At 37.2% G+C, this 17,495-nt stretch overlaps 1 long non-coding RNA gene across 2 annotated transcripts in view; it reads left to right on the forward strand.

Annotated features, from left to right (window-relative positions):
* The window catches only part of LOC124180540, a 64,963-nt gene that overhangs the window by 36,538 nt on the left and 10,930 nt on the right, over positions 1-17,495 (forward strand). Inside the window, exon 1 of one of the 2 annotated variants that reach the window (XR_006870281.1) lies at positions 16,890-16,929. The exons of the other annotated variant lie outside the window; for it this stretch is intronic. This is a non-coding gene — a long non-coding RNA (uncharacterized LOC124180540). Of the gene's footprint in view, positions 1-16,889; positions 16,930-17,495 lie in introns of those variants that run through there. 2 annotated transcript variants of the gene reach the window in all.

The raw sequence follows: 17,495 nt of genomic DNA on the forward strand, positions 1-17,495 counted from the left end.
TCCGATGCAGTACGTATAAAAAGGACCGCGAAACTTATATTCTAGTCTTTTACTTCGAGAATGGATCTTCAACATGTCATTGTACAGGGAATTTTACAAGGGTAACACTGTACGTTTACAACTGTCAAATTTCCCACGGTTAATCTCGTTATACGATGAATTGTACAAAGCTTCATTCGTCAAACATAGGATTCAGCAAAACGCTCATCTGCAAAACGATACAACGGTTCCGTAAAATTTTATACGAGCATGTAGAGAGACCGCTTCGTTATTTACATTGCAGAATATTTAAACGACACGGTATAAAAATTGTTGAAAAGGAGTAAAACGCAATTATACACAATTTTTCGAAGTATTGTAATGAAAATTCAACAATCTCGTTTACACATCATCTCAATGTACGATAGTTACAGTATTTTCGCTTTCCCATTAGTCCGTGTACTAAAAAAAAAAATCTTTACCCAATGAATATAAATTTGATTGATAATAAGATTGTTTCAAAATACACAATCATACATCTAACGTGGGCTCGCACTTCGGTTTCAGGCTGTTTTATCCAACTGTTAGGTTATCAGCGAGGGCGACGCCGTCACGTGACATGTGTAGGTGTTTTTATGCCTCGGAGTGGGGATTCAACATGGCGACTGAGCACACATCGCCTCGGCAAAGTAACCAATGCGCGAACGCTCTAAGGCTGCCCTACACTCGGCTGCAGCCTATGCCAGTCCGCCTGTTAACCACTCGAAGCTTTCATCTCGAGAAGGCTCCTCGGTTCTTGTTCGTTTTTTTGCTGTATTTAATTTTTTCTTCCACCTTCCATTCATTTTTACTTTGGAATTTTTTTTATTTTTTTCAAGTCTTTTGTCACACCGTCACCCACGGGCAACGTACTCGAATTCTCCTGACGGACCAAATTTAAGCTCGATTCATTCTTGATTCACCAATTGTGTAGGTATTATATTTCTACCATATTTACAATGTCTATACCTCGTCGCTGCGGTAATCAATGGACAATAATTTGCATACACGAATGACAGTGATTCGATACTTTGAAATTGTCGTTACACGCATACGTACACGTATAACCTTTTACATGTACATCGAGAAAAATATAGTGGACCTAATTAGAGACTAAATGAATTGAAAATCTACCCGTTGTTACTGTCGTGTGATATAAATAGTTTTTACTTCGCTGACGATGAGTGAAGATTTTATCTACTTTTAACAAACGTACGTTTGGATATGGCGAAATAAATGTTTTTTCATTATTATCAAATTTTAGTTGAGCCAAATAATGATCGATACAAATTTCCTAATAGTTAACAAATTGCATTTGGCTGAAATTAAAATTGATAATAATGACACGACACTTATTTCGCCATAGTCATGTAATATATGTTTGTTTACAGTAAATAAACTCTCTTCTCAAACATTGTATCAATGAGCTTATCTTTTGTTTTCACAAATTTGGATGCTTTGTCGACAAAATTATCAATTAGGCATCCTATTTATCAGATACGAGAAGTTTTTTCTTCGAATCTACAGTGAGAAATGAAATGTTTATAACGCAGTCACTACATTTTTAGTTCCTTCGTGTATTAGTTACACTCCTTAATTTAATTTACTTTGGTCCAACGGTCGAATTTATTCCTCATGTCTGAACAATTCTGACCTTTCAGTTCATCCACAATCACGTTCACATGAGTTAGGATACAAAATATATATATATATATACATACGAAAAAAAAAAACAATGTAACATTCGATCATGAAATTTTCGATATTTCCCGCGTGATCATAAACAATTCCTACAATGAAAATCAGATATCACAACTAATTTGGACAGCCAAGATTTATTGCACGCTCAATTTATGTGCGCAGAGTTATTTTTATGTTACATTATATAAGTGTACGTGCTGCCAGGGTGAAATCCCAGCAAACGAAAAGAATCCGTTACAAAACCTTCGTATCTTTACGTACATAGGTATAACGTTAATACATGAAAAGGTTCGTTTCTAACGAAAAAAAAAGGACTCGTGAAAAAGTATCGAGCGTCAGTTGCGGGACATTCGTTGTCCGGATTTGAAATTCCGTTAAAATCGGTTGAGATCATATAATTTAACATTACGGTTCGTGATTTTTTTTCTCTTCATCCTCTTTTGATTTCTTCATTCATATTTTCCTCACATCTCTTTTCTTTGGATTGTTGGAGGTAACTTCTCTCCTCTCAACAGCTCGAGTTACAAGATTTTTCCAGTAAAAAGTATAACGCATATACGTTGTAATATAAAATATACAGTATTGCGTATACGTCGAACAGGTTGAAAGTGTTGGAGTTTAATGTGTGAGAAAAGACGTTCTCTTACGGAATCGATACACAGCAAACAATAGCGACGATAACTACGCGAAAAACCGCTATTGTGCTTAAAGTAGGCGAACCATTGTAGTCGCGAAATTCTTCACAATGGCTGAAACAGGATAACGGATCAAGCACGCAGTTTACAGATTACAGTACCTTCGCATCGTATACCTATATACGTATATATATATACATATATATATATTTCTTTTAACCGTTTAAATTTTCACTTTGTAGAATTTTTCCACCGAAACCCGTCCAGTGTCTTATTTCTGTGTGACGATTTTCACTACTCGATCGTTTCCTGTGGTGAGGAATTGAGGTCCTTGTGCCAGAATATGTGTATCCGTGTATGCATGTGATCTGTTTAACCCATTGTGTCTCCATTATTCAATACGCGCAAAATCAATTTGAACGCATTGTGCCCGTTGGAATCGGATCATATAACGATACATTATATATATATAAGGTACATGTAAGGAACGGATGAAAAAAATATCAAAGATATCTTGTACAACCGACACCGCGGATCGTTTCTAACGGTCCAGCTGTGCAGCTTATTACTGGATATATTCAAGGAATCTTACGTGGGTACCTGTAGAATAGTGTCTGATATTCTATGAGTTTGAGGCAATTCTTTTACCGCCATTTACGCGAGCATTGATACAATTATTGAAACATCTACATGATGTATATACCGGAATAATCTTTTGAAACTTGAAAATCAACCGCGCATGCGCGAGTTTTATCGGCTGTTCGTGCAGCCTGGCCATCCCGAGTTTCAGCTGTCAAACTGATTCTGGCGGTGATGTATTTGATACGAGTTTTCGAGGTTAGAATGTCAAATAATTGAGGCAGTGACTCGGAAAGGTTTGGAAGGCATTCGTTATTGGGTCGGAAAGTCGATTCTTCAAAGAACGGTCGGAATTTAACGCTTACGCTCTTTGAAAATTCAAACGTACACATTTTGCGTACGTTGGCTCACCTGCGTCGCAGACAAGAATATCGTTGCGGGACGATTTCGCCGACCAATGAGATTAAATTATTTGGCGCATGCGCGGTTGAGTTTTATGTTTCAAGAGATTGTCCCGGTATATATTCAGACTTTCACAATATATAGGTGTTATGTTCAGGAATGACTGTAGCGAAATTTGAGCAATGATGGGACGTACGGTCATATGAAAATGTTCGAAAAGATTCAATTTCGATGCTAATCTGCCATCGTTACATTAAAACAAAAAAAAGTTATTGCGTGGAGAAATTTTTTTAGAACATTGTATTTCAAATTTAGACATCTTATTATTATTATTATTGTTGTTGTTGTTGTTATTATTATTATTATTATTATTATTATTATTATTGTTGTTGTTGTTGTTGTTGTTGTTGTTGTTGTTGTTGTTGTTGTTGTTGTTGTTGTTGTTGTTGTTGTTGTTGTTGTTGTTGTTGTTGTTGTTATCATGATAATTATTATTGTTATTATATTACAGATTATTACCGTCAGTAGAATCACGTTCTGCCGTTTCTTCAGCGAAAAATCCATATTGCTTGTTTAATAATTCCGACGAAGCATCAATGTTCATTTTCTTACGAGTAAACGAGTTCTCGACAAATCATAGTATATACGAGTAAGATTTTGAATAAAAATAGGGTACGACATTTATTTTGCGAATCGTAACTTTATGATTTGTAAATTAAAATGATTGTAATTCAAGTCCGAGGGAAAAAATCCGTCTCAGTTTTAGGGAATTAACCTTTGAATAAAATTTGTTATTTTTCAAATTTACAATTAAAATTTGTAAAAAAAATTATATCGATTACTTGCGCAAGATGAAAAAATAATAGTATCGGTACAATAATATGCGATTTCGTATTGAATCATCCGAGTCAAAATTCTTAGTTTCAAATTTCTGTCCAAATCAGGGCTGAGATTTTGTTTTTTTTTTAAATTATAAAATGATGTTGTCAACTATCGATTCGTCAATTGGTCAAGCTTCAGTTTAGGTTTTGAAACCTTTGTCTCGAAGAGTTTTCGCTTGGGTACGCATGTTTGACCTGACTATAGCCTCCCATACATCCTTAAATTCACGCGTCTACAATTGAACACGGATATGCGAAATCGAGTCCTCCGTACCTATATCCCTAACACGCATAAAGTGGACAATGAAAGTAGATTTAATATTACGACGGTGCTTTATGGAGTTATTATAATTGAACAGCAGGCAATTGATACGTGCATGGTATATGTATTACAGCGTTGCAGGAACCTCGCGACAAAGCTCTCAGACATGCATCTATATCGTGTACATATATACCAGTATATACCTACCCTCGTTTGAATCAATTATATCCGCATGTCAGTGTACGGTTACATGTGCATATACGTTAGACCGCATATACGCAATCACACAAGGCACGGTGGGAAACATGGCGGAGCAAACGGATAGGAAAGATCTGGTTTCTTTTATTTCCAATTTTTTATCCTCTTTTGTGTCGAGGCTTTGTCGAGGCATAAAGAGGGCTGATTAAGCCCGCCATTTTGTGTAACCTAATCTCCCTGAATATACAAGTCTCGACTTATAACTCGCGGGCTTCTTTCGCCTCGGCCAAATGCATAGCGACCATTTGTATAATACACCGTGCACGATGTCGGTTATGTAAACGGGGGTAAGTGGCTGTAATACATCCGCCTACACGTGTGTTACATCCTCTCTGCATTGCGTTGGGCTGATTACACGGCTCTACAAAAAAAATTTTCTACTTCGTCCTAAAGTTTATTTTATGATTTTCTGGTTAATCATGAACTAAGACGAAATGAAAATACCTTTTTTTGGTATAAAGATTGCTTTTGTAATAGTTGCAGTAAAAATACTCATTCACACAGAACTTTGTGTTGGAAAACAAAATGTCAAATTTGAGCCGATTGTTGAAGCGGAAAAAGTGTTAATGCCGCCTCTGCACGTTAAGTTGGGGTTGATGAAACAATTTGTGAAAAAGCTCGATCAAACGTCAGAAGCTTTTGAATATTTGAGAAAATTTTTTCGAAAGTTATCAGAAGCGGAGGTTAAAGCTGGGGTTTTTGTTGGTTCGCAAATCAGACAGATTTTCGCCGATGAAAAATTTCCAACGTTGTTGAATCGTACGCAAAAAAACGAGCTGGAACAGTTTCAAAGCAGTCGTTTCTGGATTGTTGGGAAATAACAAAGCTGAAAACTACAAACAGCTACTTGAGGATATGCTGAAAAATTTTAAGGCCATGGGCTGCAGGATGTCATTAAAAGTACATATGCTGCATGCTCGTTTAGATAAATTTAAAAACAACATGGGAGCGTATTCAAAAGAGCAAGGAGAACGTTTTCATCAGGACATTTTGAACTTCGAACAATGTTATCAAGGCCAATACAATAAAAACATGATTGGAGACTATATTTGGGGTTTATTGAGAGAAAGTACTTACGAACATAAAAGAAAAAGTAAAATCGTGCATTTTTAAATTATTTTCTACTTTTTTGTAACTTATTTTGATAGTGAAACTTGATAAAAATAATAAATATGTTTATTTAAATGGTTTCATCTTTAATTGATAATTAAAATCACAAATTTTGGAAAATATCGTTCAATCGGTCTCCTAAATAAAAACGAAAACTTTTTCATGCAACATATTTTTTTTCGTCTAATTACGAACTAATGAATCGAAATTTAATACTTTAAAGTCTAAGTAAAATTTTGTTTGACCCGTGTTACAGGTTCGACATTTGGTTCGCTGCCATTCTTGTTTTGTGAGGTAAGATTGAATTGAACGGAAATAAAATGGAGGTCTTTGGTATCTTGTTGTTGTTGTTGTGATTTTTGTGTAGCCTCGCATCGCAAATTATCAAAGGATAATATGATTTCATCAGCTTATGCAATAACTCGTATATTAATATAATATATAATACGCATAAAGTCAGTCGCAACACTCGAGGATTAACACTGAAATTAAAGAAACATTTATTTTTCAGAATCAAATCAATTATACTTCATTTCAATACGTGCTTGCTTACCGATCTCAAGATAGTTGTTTATACTTGGACAGTTGGATAACATCGTTTCTGGCCTTTTTTTTTTTTTAATTTGCCTCATTTTCCGATAAATGAATATTACGAATTTTTAGGTATACCTAATTATATACCCGCAGATTTGTTAATTTTATCAAAGATCGCGATTAAATGTGTGTGAAATTAATGTCTGAGCAGTAATCTGTGTCAAAAAGTAAAACCACACTTATTTGCATAAACAAAGCATATCTTTCGCCGTATTCAATCGCCACGATTGATGAATTCAGCCAATTTTTTCGGGTATATATTTAGGGGTGTTAGTTTTAATGAATGTTTAAAAAAAAAAAAGCGAAAAATACAACAAAAGAAATCGATTATTGTTTATAATTGCCTCATTCATAATTGATGCATTCGACGTGACCGTAATGTGGAATAAAATATCTTTATTGTTTTTCTTTTCGGTTCTTAATTAACGTATTTCCATTCAACTGTACAGCCCTCGAGTTATATTACGCGTTCAAAAAACTGCTGCTGCATTTATCGAAGCCTGTAAATCCGGTTCATGCTTGCTGTTTATCCGATTATCAATGTGAGCTGTGAAACAGCCTATAATAGAATGAAAGAAAACGAATCGCATATCCTATCGGTATAAATAATAAAATGACTTTATCAACGCTCGTGTGGGTAATTGTCGAATGTAATGTGTTGACATAATATAATTAGCAATGTGGATTTACAGGCGAGAAATTGGTATTCTCATAATACTCATGAGGGCATGTAATGATATCTCAAATTCGCCAAATGCATTCGAAACTCAATCAGGAACTCGTAATCATGTATAATCAACTTAGGTATACATTGAGATAAATTACATTTGATATGGTTACTACAAAATTCTAGTAAAATGGGTATCATTACAATATCTGTTTAAATATCATCAGAATCACAAGAAAATGTAGTACAAGTAGATGATTAGTATGGTGATCATAGTTAAATGTTCAAAATTAAATACGTTTAGTTAGCGAATTTTTTCCGTCAAATAAAGCCTGATAACTTCAATTTATTGTTCCGCAAATATCAAACTGTCTATATATATAATACAATGATACGATGCTTATGATAACCGGTGTTGATCGAATTATATTACATTGAAACGTATTAATTATTATGACACATTCGCGCATCGCGGGGCTTCGACTGTAATGTCTAGTTATATTATTTATCTGCAAAGTAGCAGCGGCCGTATTATATACTTGCAGCTAATATACAGTACACTTCATACAGCGGTTTTTGTTCTATAATGAAATGACGTATTATTTAATTTATTTATTAGTCCGCATGAACTACTTAGTCGGAGGCTCGTAATTAACTCCCGCGAGACTTGATATGCGCATTACACGCACGGTTTCACCTCTACAGCTGGATGTATAATTATACAGGTAATTTATTATACTCTTCTCCTCTTACAATCGCTGCACAGATGGTCACTGTGAAATCCGTGTACTGATGTTCATATACGTATTTCAAAATCATTGTATTTTATTATACATGAATGGATTCAATTATGGTTATCGAACGCGAGGATGTAAGACGATTAATTGCTGTATAGTTTTACACATCAAGCACGATAATGAAAAACTACTACGAAAATTCACTTAAAGATTGTTCGTGTATTTTATTAATTTTTTCCCGTTTGTGGTTTTTAATTATATATACTTAGTCATTTCGACTGTTGTATTTAGTTAACAATAAACTAATCACATTTAACTAATCTTATATTTATTTACTGCAGATTAACAAAGAATACACATATTACAGTTAAAACGAACGAAGTTCTACAATAGCAGATCAATAATATCACAACTGACCAAACAAATCATAGTACAATAAAGAAAACGTATCTATAATAATTAAATTGACTATTTGGTAAATAAAAAGTTTTGCAAATTTTCGTTACAACTATCTAACATAGTTGGACTAACTGCGTGGTACAAATGGTCAAATTATCTTCACGAACAATCAAATATGAACTATGTGGAATTACATAGTTGAAATTGTAATTTCGTACAAATATTTTGTATATTATACTTTGACTATGTACAAGTTTCCGGTACGATATTAGAGTATTAAATCTGTATTATAAGCAGCGCATTTTTGGCGATCGACTTTAAGATTTCAGAAATATTCTCCGAACACTAATTACTAATTCTTACGCAATACAAAATCGATTAATATTCTCATCACATGAGAACCGCTGTTAATACTTTGATGCAACGGTCCCCAGGAATAACCTATCGTGCATACATACACCTTAAATAACCGGGTGCCACGGCCTATCATTTTCTGGGAATAAGAGGTGATTAAATTGATTCGCAATTGGTATAGGAGGACCGGCTCTCTCCTCTCGTCTCTCCGAGCCCTTCGGCCGGAGGTGTGTCGTAATAGTTGCGTGTTAGGTGAGTCAGAGTGAACGCACAACCTGCATAATATAGTAAAATTTAAGCCGCACCGTAAGTGGATGGATCGTGATATACGCCCCATGAGCAAATAGATTATACGCATGTGTATAATAAAACCCATAAATAAATAGCTGGGGATCAAAAAGGGCCGAGATCACCGCGATCATCCCGTCTGCTTGTACCTATAGACCTACCATATCGAGAGGAAATGGTGAGACTGAGCAGATTGAAAATTCGACTGCGCATGCGCGAGCTTCTGCGTCTTTTTACACAGGCTGACCACCTCAAGCCTCGCAGCTGTCAAATTCTACCAGTGGAAGTATCGGTAATGCAAATTGGGTTAATCTGGGTTAAACAGATCTCGATTAGTTGACGTAGCGATTCGGGAAAGCTCGGTAAATTTTTATAATTGTTAAAGTGGTTCTTTGGCTCTGTACTTTTTTTTTTTTTTGATAAATTTCATTATCTGTGCAGTAAACACAGTTTGAAGACCATTTGACTGCTCAGAATAACGCAGTATCTTGAAACCTTGAAGTAACCGTAAAATAACCTCAATTATGGTCCTAAAAAATTACAAGTCTTTTTGAGATTTTCATCGAGTCATTGTTTTGCAGTATTATTTAAGATCGCCGTGATCTGTGAGATATTTGGCTCTTTTTCCGTGGAAGTCCGAACCACAAATGCATGAAAATTATTCGTCGTTCAAAGCGTTCAATTCGGAATTAAGTCGTCACAACAATTATATAATTCCAATTCGTTATTTGTCGCTAGATACGGAAGAGTTGAACCACTCGTGCCCCGTTTCGGTGTGTGAGTTGGCTACCCTGTCTTGCAGACGCCGGACGATCTCGCCGACCAATCGAGCTCGATTGTTCCACGCATGCGCAGTCCATCGGTCAGTCCACCAAATTCCAACGTTCCTCTCGGTATATTCGCCCGAACCATCAGCTCCTCCGCGTCATCGGACCCCCATCGGCCTTCGGGCGTGACGCCCTGCTTCTTCTTCTTCGTCGTTGTTCTCCGGCAGTATCCAAAGATGACGTGCGGTGATGCAGCCGCGGCGGCAGAGGAAGTCTGGGGATCGCTGATTACCCATACTTGGGGCCCATTATGGCTTATTACCGGGGCCTGATCCACTTTATTACAGGGCCGAGAGCGTACGGGTTCTTACGAAAATAATTTACCTCAAACACGACGTGTGTACATACCGCATGATGCCTGTGTGTATTACGTGTTATACCATCCGACGTGCGGGGGCAATTTCTCCGCATATCCCGCGCTCAATTTCCCTGATCGTATTTTCGTTGGATTATACACACGTATTCAACGATCGGGGTTTTCAACTCCGGCCTCGTATCCAACATCAAACTCATTTTGTTGGCCAACTATTCATCTCGGCACCGAATAAACTACTAAATGCATCGGTCGGGCCCTCATAGAAAAACACCAATGCACGGAACATGAGGATATAGTTGAAAAGTCACGGAAACTATTGACTTTTCTTACTAGTTTCCTACTTGTGAGCAATTATGAGCACGATTATACGCTTTTGGCATCATAAATTCATAATGGTAGAAAATTGCTCAATTATTTTAACTATAATAGTGTGCAATATTCAGAATGCGTAGTTATCTCAACTACTAAAGTACAATCATAAACATTCCTAGAATAATAGGACATTATACTATTTCTATATATATTAATATTATCTTGACAAGCAAAAATTACTATATGATCTTTGAAACATTTTTATAAATGTTGTGCATTTTGTTACTCACTATTGTACTTTTCACGACTGTACCGCGATTGTCCCTAAAATGCTATATTTTATTGTACTTTTGTGTATGGGGAAAAGCAAATATTACAATAAAATTTCTTTCAGTAAACAAATGTCCAGTAAAAACAAAATGCGATCCAACTAGAAAGTTTAGTGAGACTGATTTGGTGAAATGTGTCTAACATAGTTGAATCAACTATATCGATAGTATAAACTACGTCTGGGCGTATGTAAAGCATTTAACATCTTTTGTCATCGACTCAACTGTGTAAAATGCTTGAATCAAGTATGGGAATAATAAAATCTATCGCATAAATAATCAAATGTTTCTGCTACATTCGAATAGTGGAATTTCCAACATTGCTTCTCTCAATAATATTACATAGTTGAAATGGCGCAACTATCACAGTGTATAGTGCAATATGAAAAATGTTGGCTTCGCTATGAAACAACTATTAATCAAACAAAATAGTAATCTTACAAACCACCGCAATTATCAATTATCGTGCATTTCAAAACGTTGTTTTACGAATCGAGTGCAGCTTTCATCTTTAAATCATTCAGTTATTCAGCCATAAGGCGAACTTTTGCGTTACTGATATAATAATTGACGAGGGCATTCAAAAAGTAGGTACATCTCCGTATTTTTTACACTTCATTTTCATTCGGCTAATAGGAATTCGGCCGCATTCGTCTACGTAACTCGATCCCCTCGTCAATCTGCAGCACTAAGTACACCGCTAATAACAATATTTAATACGACTTGAAATTTTTTAGGGTAAAATAACAGCCTGTAATTACCGACACGACGATGATCTCTGATCGCGACGGTTTCGTGCACATACAAATCCAAGGTACCTAAAGTTTTCATGGTACGTCGCGCACAAAGGCTGGACGGCTAATTACGTCTAATCGTAATTTGTCCCGTCAATTTTTTTTCCAAATTTCTCCGCTCGTCTTATTTCGCACGCATCGCCGTGTAAACAGCAGTTATAACCTGTATGCAGGTTGTACGATATCACGAATTCGGGGTAGCTGCTCGTGTGTCGAATCCATGGTGCCCAATTATCCACTTCACGTTCAGCCTGTGTCAGTACACGCATTATACTCTGGACTTGCGCACATCCTTATACCTGCAATTATTGTTATGAATACACACAGCTGTAGGATGCACGCACGCCCGGAGTGCATAAAGGTGTATAATGCAAGTCAGAGCTGCATGCACGAAGGATCCTGATGATAGGTAAGCGAGTGTAATGGAGTGTTAACTACCGTTCACCTCGCCAACCGGACCAACACCCCTTACGACGAGCTTACACATATCTCGCTGTGTGTGTTCACCTATCGGCTCTTCGATTTTGGTTCGTTACACGTGTTGCCGGACGCCAATCTTTGGCACTCCAGGCTTGCAATTGAGACCTGCATCAACAGCAGCAGATACTAGAAGAGAAATAAATACATCTGCGAAACGAAATGAAAATTTACAAACCTGTAAATCTTTATCTGGTCAATATGTACACTGAGAAAAATTTTCAGTTCCGGTTACCGCTCAGTCTTTGACTATATTCATTTTTTACCACAATCGAAAAATACAGTTCTAGGTAAAAAATGAAAATTAGTTTTCTAGCTGATACCGGAAAGTCTAGTATCCGTTACTATTCTTTCTCGTTACGATCGCTGTTGCTATATTTTCTTGTAACTGTTGCGAAAATTTAACGCTTGTGCAACAATAAATTGACGTCAAAGCCTTGTTTAACTAGAAAAGTAGAGTAAACCGAACAAACTGATTTTGCGTTGCGATTACCAAAAAAGGATCGACGATATCGCAAAATGGTTACGCGTACCTCGTTTTACTGAATTTTTCTAGTTACCTACTGTAAAAAATGAGATTTTTCTCAGTGTATCATTACTATCCTTCGATCACTGATTCAATTGTGCATTATTACATAATAAATTCTTGACCACTAACAATTTCTCCAACTTTCAAACAAATACACAGATTCATTTGGTATTGTAATACGATTAGTAGGAATCGCGCATAGTTGAAAAGACACTCATGGAAAGAGGTTAAACAGCTATTTCCTTTTTCTATTAGTTCGATTTTTTTTTCCGCTTCTTGAAATATACATGCGCAGATCGAACAACACCGTAATTAGCAAAGCAGCGTTTCGCATTATACACAGACGAACAAAAACACCTGTTGACTTGCTATCTGATGCAGCTCGTGTGTCTTATACGACTACGCGTAATGCGCATTTCCTTCGCGTGATCGAGTACCTATACTAGTTTTCCCGTTATGAGATTCGTTGATTTATACTCTGCACGGGCATATAATCAGGGATATTACGATTTTTGATGTGCAATAAATAATCAAGTTGTGCAAGTCTGTCCGTCAAGAGAATCGTACGTAATATAAACTGGATAACGTCAATGAAACCTTTGTGAAAAATTACAGAAACTAGTTAAAAGGATATGAAAATTCCGGGGTTTGACGGGGGATGCAAATCGTTGAGAGCTCTTTCACGTATATAACGGTAAATATATTCAATGTATACCTGTAGCCGTAACGAGACCAGGGTGTACAAGCTGCGGTTGTATTATATACCCGATGCCACGGTTGTTCAGACATTGAGGCGAAAATTGAGCTCGGATGGTCATAAATATACATTATGTACGTACGTGCATGAGGAGTTTCATTCGGGCGAAGAAAGGAAGAGAGGAGGATAAGAAGGGGGGAAAAACTGTGGCAGGGAGAAAATAATAATTAAAAAAGGAAGAAGATGAGGAGGAATAAGAAAATGATACCGCGACCCTGCGCCGGGTTGGAATTACTTAAGTAATAACCTGATAATGGTGGGTTCCGTTCAAACGGATTTTTACCCTCTTTTTATTTATCCAGTATCATTTTCTTCCGTTTCTTTCCCACTATTCTTCTTCCAGTATGCAGCTCTCTTCGAACTACCGCGTCGTGAAAACTGTGAAAATGTGCCGTTTCAGCTTAAGCGCTTGAAAAAATTAAGAAACTACTTTTTTTCGGTCACGGATTAGACGTTTCAAAAGTTGCCCGGTCGCAAATAAAAGAAAATCAAAGTAGGGCGAAATTTTTTCACTTCAATTACAATGGTCAACAAAAATTAACTTTATGTGTAACATGAAAACCTTTAACCGATCATGTTAGGAACAAGGTTTAATATAACAGAATTGGTACTAGAATATCTTAGATACGAACAGATTTAATGCAATATGATATTTTTATTTTTTTCAAAAATACAGTTTCTATGAAAAAAACAAAATTAGGTTATATGTAGTGTTGGAGTACTCTGGGTGAACAAAATTATGTAACAAGGAACGTGTTTAGTAATTTTTAAATACCTATCTACCGTCATTGTAAAACTATACCTATTTCTATTCGATCAGGTCTAGTTTTTGTGTTATAGTTACTGTCGGTAAAATTGTATGTTTATCGTTTCGATTTAATTTTTTTAGTTCAGGGTCTTTTGTTATTCATCGTGCATAATTAACTGGTATTTATAATAAATAAGTCAAAACGATAAACATTTAATTTTACTGGTAGTAGCTGTAACACAAAAACTAGACCTCATCGAATCGAAATAAATATGGTTTTGTAATGAGAGTAGACAGGTATTTAAAAATCAGTAAACACCTTCCTTGTTACAAAATTTTGTCGACCAGTGTTATCTGCATTCACTTTAATGTTTATACACTTTCAGCTCTGGTTCCTAAGTTGTTAACACTTACTGTCACAAGTGTAATGCGTGCAAGCCTTATACACAGACCTATAGTCGTATTTATTCGGTTTAACAGGCTTCTTTCCGGTCTCTTATGTATAACATATTATGCCCGCGGGTCCTGCAGCTACAAGTCCAATAAATCACAACCTAATTTCGTACCGATATCAATCGATCGATCGATCGCCGTTGCGTGTGTATATATATATATACGCTCTGCCTCTCGTTTGGCGATTTCGGAGTCCAGCTCGTAAAACCACTCGCACAAACCAAACACAGCACGCTACTTGACAGCCTGTAATCAAATAATATAACCTTCTGTCGGCCAGTGGGCTGCATGTGTAAGATTTGCGCTTCTGTGCATATACGCAGGGCAATTCGATTTCGTGAGAAATATTGCTGTGTCAAGTTTCGAGACACAAATGAAATCCTTGATCTCGGAAAGAAGCATTGGTAAAATAATTTACAGTTTTAATCGGAGAAAAATCGTAAGAACTATGATAATAAATAAACGGTGATACCAAATTTTTTGCCCTCCTTGCAGCGTGTACGAGTAATTTATGGTACAAAGAGAAACAGATGAAAAACCGAAAATACCACACACGTCTGAAAATTGAGATATGCGTAAACTTTTGACCCCGTGCAACGAAATGCACGGTACAACGAAAAATCTGAAAAAAATAAAAAATAAAAAAAAAAATGAAACGCGAAGACGAGGCGTCCTTTCGTCTCGTTATCGAGATATAGCTGGCGAGAGATGTTGGAGGAACTTGCTCGGATGCCCCGCGGAGCGGTGAAGAGCCGGAGAGAAGCCACAAAGTAGCGTTTAACCGAGTGCTAAGTTATCTCCAAAGAACATCTCCTGGCCCTTGCGCAGTCGGGGCGAAGGGCGGCGAGTAGAGGGGGAGGAGAGGCTCTCCCGCGGGTTGTATCCACACGTATAGATATGTAGGTAGGTACGAGAGGCCTGGAAGAAACCCCCGGGACCGACAGCCAGCCCGGCGTGATGTATTCGACTCCTCCCATTGGCCACTGATTACGGGTTACTCGCGCATTAGAACGACTTCCAAACAAACCGCGGCTATCTACCAACAGTTTAACCCCGAAGGGCGGTCGAACCTATTTCACTGATGCCCAAGAAGCTCGAGGGCGAGAGAGACCGGATGAAATTTCATTAAAAATCACCATCGTCGGAGGCTGCGGGGTCCCAAATTCGATTGGAGAACGGGCTTGGGAGAGAAATGTTCATTGTCGAAATTTGGACTCGAATGGAAAAAAAAAAGAAATTTTAGAAAACTTGTACTTTAAAAAATTGTTAAGGTAGGGATGGAATTGGGTAATAGTTACTGATCAAGACTCGCTCGTTACAATGTAGCGTCGCACAGATGATTACAAATTATTACAATTACACTATAGAATAACGAAATCTATTCAAATGCAACGGGTGTGTTGGTCTGTATTTTTTTTTTTGGTTTTTTTTTCTCCGTTCAGAGAATTAATATTGTAATGGTTTTCAAACGAGACCTAGTCTTTCCAATAGTCGGGGGAATTTAACTTCAAATTACTACTATTTATTACGTGACACTTATGAAAACTGGTCGAACGCAATAGTTTACGATCGGTGTTCGATGTATAGTTATTTCACTCCATTTTGCGAAGTGATTTAAAAGTTACTAATCGAGACTTGGTTTCTCCGACAACAGATTAGCGAAAAGCTTATTCCAAATTACTCTACCATCTATTACAAGATCATAAAAACCACTCAATGCAATAGTTACTAATCGTTTTTAAAATTTCGTTGGTCTATTTAGAGGTACTATCATATGTCATATTGTATCATACATCGTATACATCATATACATAGTGTTAAAGTTCGAAACCAAATTATGGATGTCCGGATGTTCGGAATTTCAGAAAGTGACGTCACCAAAACTTTCTTTCTCTTGTCGTCAACGATCTATATAGGCGAAAATCAGCTAGCCGAATTCCTCAGTCCGGAAACAACCGCGCAGTAGAGCGGACGTATGAAAATCGCGCTCCGCAGATTTCGAGTACCAGGCTCTCTACCTCCTGGATCTTGCGCTCCGAGTCCGCTTCCTGGTGCAACTCGACTTCCAGCACAAGCGCCCCCGTAGTTTCTACGCTCCAGGTCCGCTACCCGGTGAAATTCGACTTCCAGGACAAACGCTGCGTAGTTTCTGCCCTCCAGGTACGCTACCCGCAGAAACTCGACTTCCAGGAGAAGTGCTGCGTAGTTTCTGCCCTCCAGGTACACTACCTGGAGACACTCGACTTCCAGGAGAAGTGCTGCGTAGTTTCTGCCCTCCAGGTATGCTACCTGGTGAAATTTGACTTCCAGGAAAAGCGCTCCGTAGTTCTGGCTGTCCAGGTCCTTGACCTGATGACTTGACCTTCTGGACTAATTTTCAGGTTTCCAAGTTCGATTATTTAAAACGTCATGTTATGTATTATCAAACCAATATGCATGCTTCGGATAACATTTTCAATCGAAAAATAAAACCGAACGACCAGGATCAACAAATTGCAATTGGTGAGTAGTTGGGATTGTATACATGGGAATACATGACAATAACATCCTTCAATTAGAGCTAAAATTGCTGTGTTTCGTGTTTCAAATCTGTTAGTACTTAGCTGATTATTTTGTGTTATTTTTAACGAAATTTACTGTCATAAAATCACAATACGTTATACTTACATGCATGTGTAAACCTGATTTGTAGGATTATATAGAAAAAATCTTACGGGCAGATTCGGTTTGCGTCACATGCACAAAGACGGTGTTCATTCTGTATACTGTGAAACAAATATCAGAATTCTTTGGGGAGTCATCGTGCCCCAGTCTCCCCTAGAACTATGTCGTATGGTAAAACACTGACAACGAGTCAGCGAGCGCACGAGTACAAAAACCAGTTACACTAGGCATCCGACCCCGAGCGAGCTTTAGCGAGAGAGGGTCTTAAAGCTAGTGTATTATTGAAACTCATATCGACACATTGAAACTATTTGCGTTAGCTAAAAAATTCGGTTAAAACCCAGGACATTTAAAAAGCTACTGTGTAGATATTTACACTAATAACTTTCGTAGCACAAGGATTT

Source organism: Neodiprion fabricii, chromosome 4 (assembly GCF_021155785.1).
Source record: "Neodiprion fabricii isolate iyNeoFabr1 chromosome 4, iyNeoFabr1.1, whole genome shotgun sequence".
NCBI lineage: Eukaryota > Metazoa > Arthropoda > Insecta > Hymenoptera > Diprionidae > Neodiprion > Neodiprion fabricii.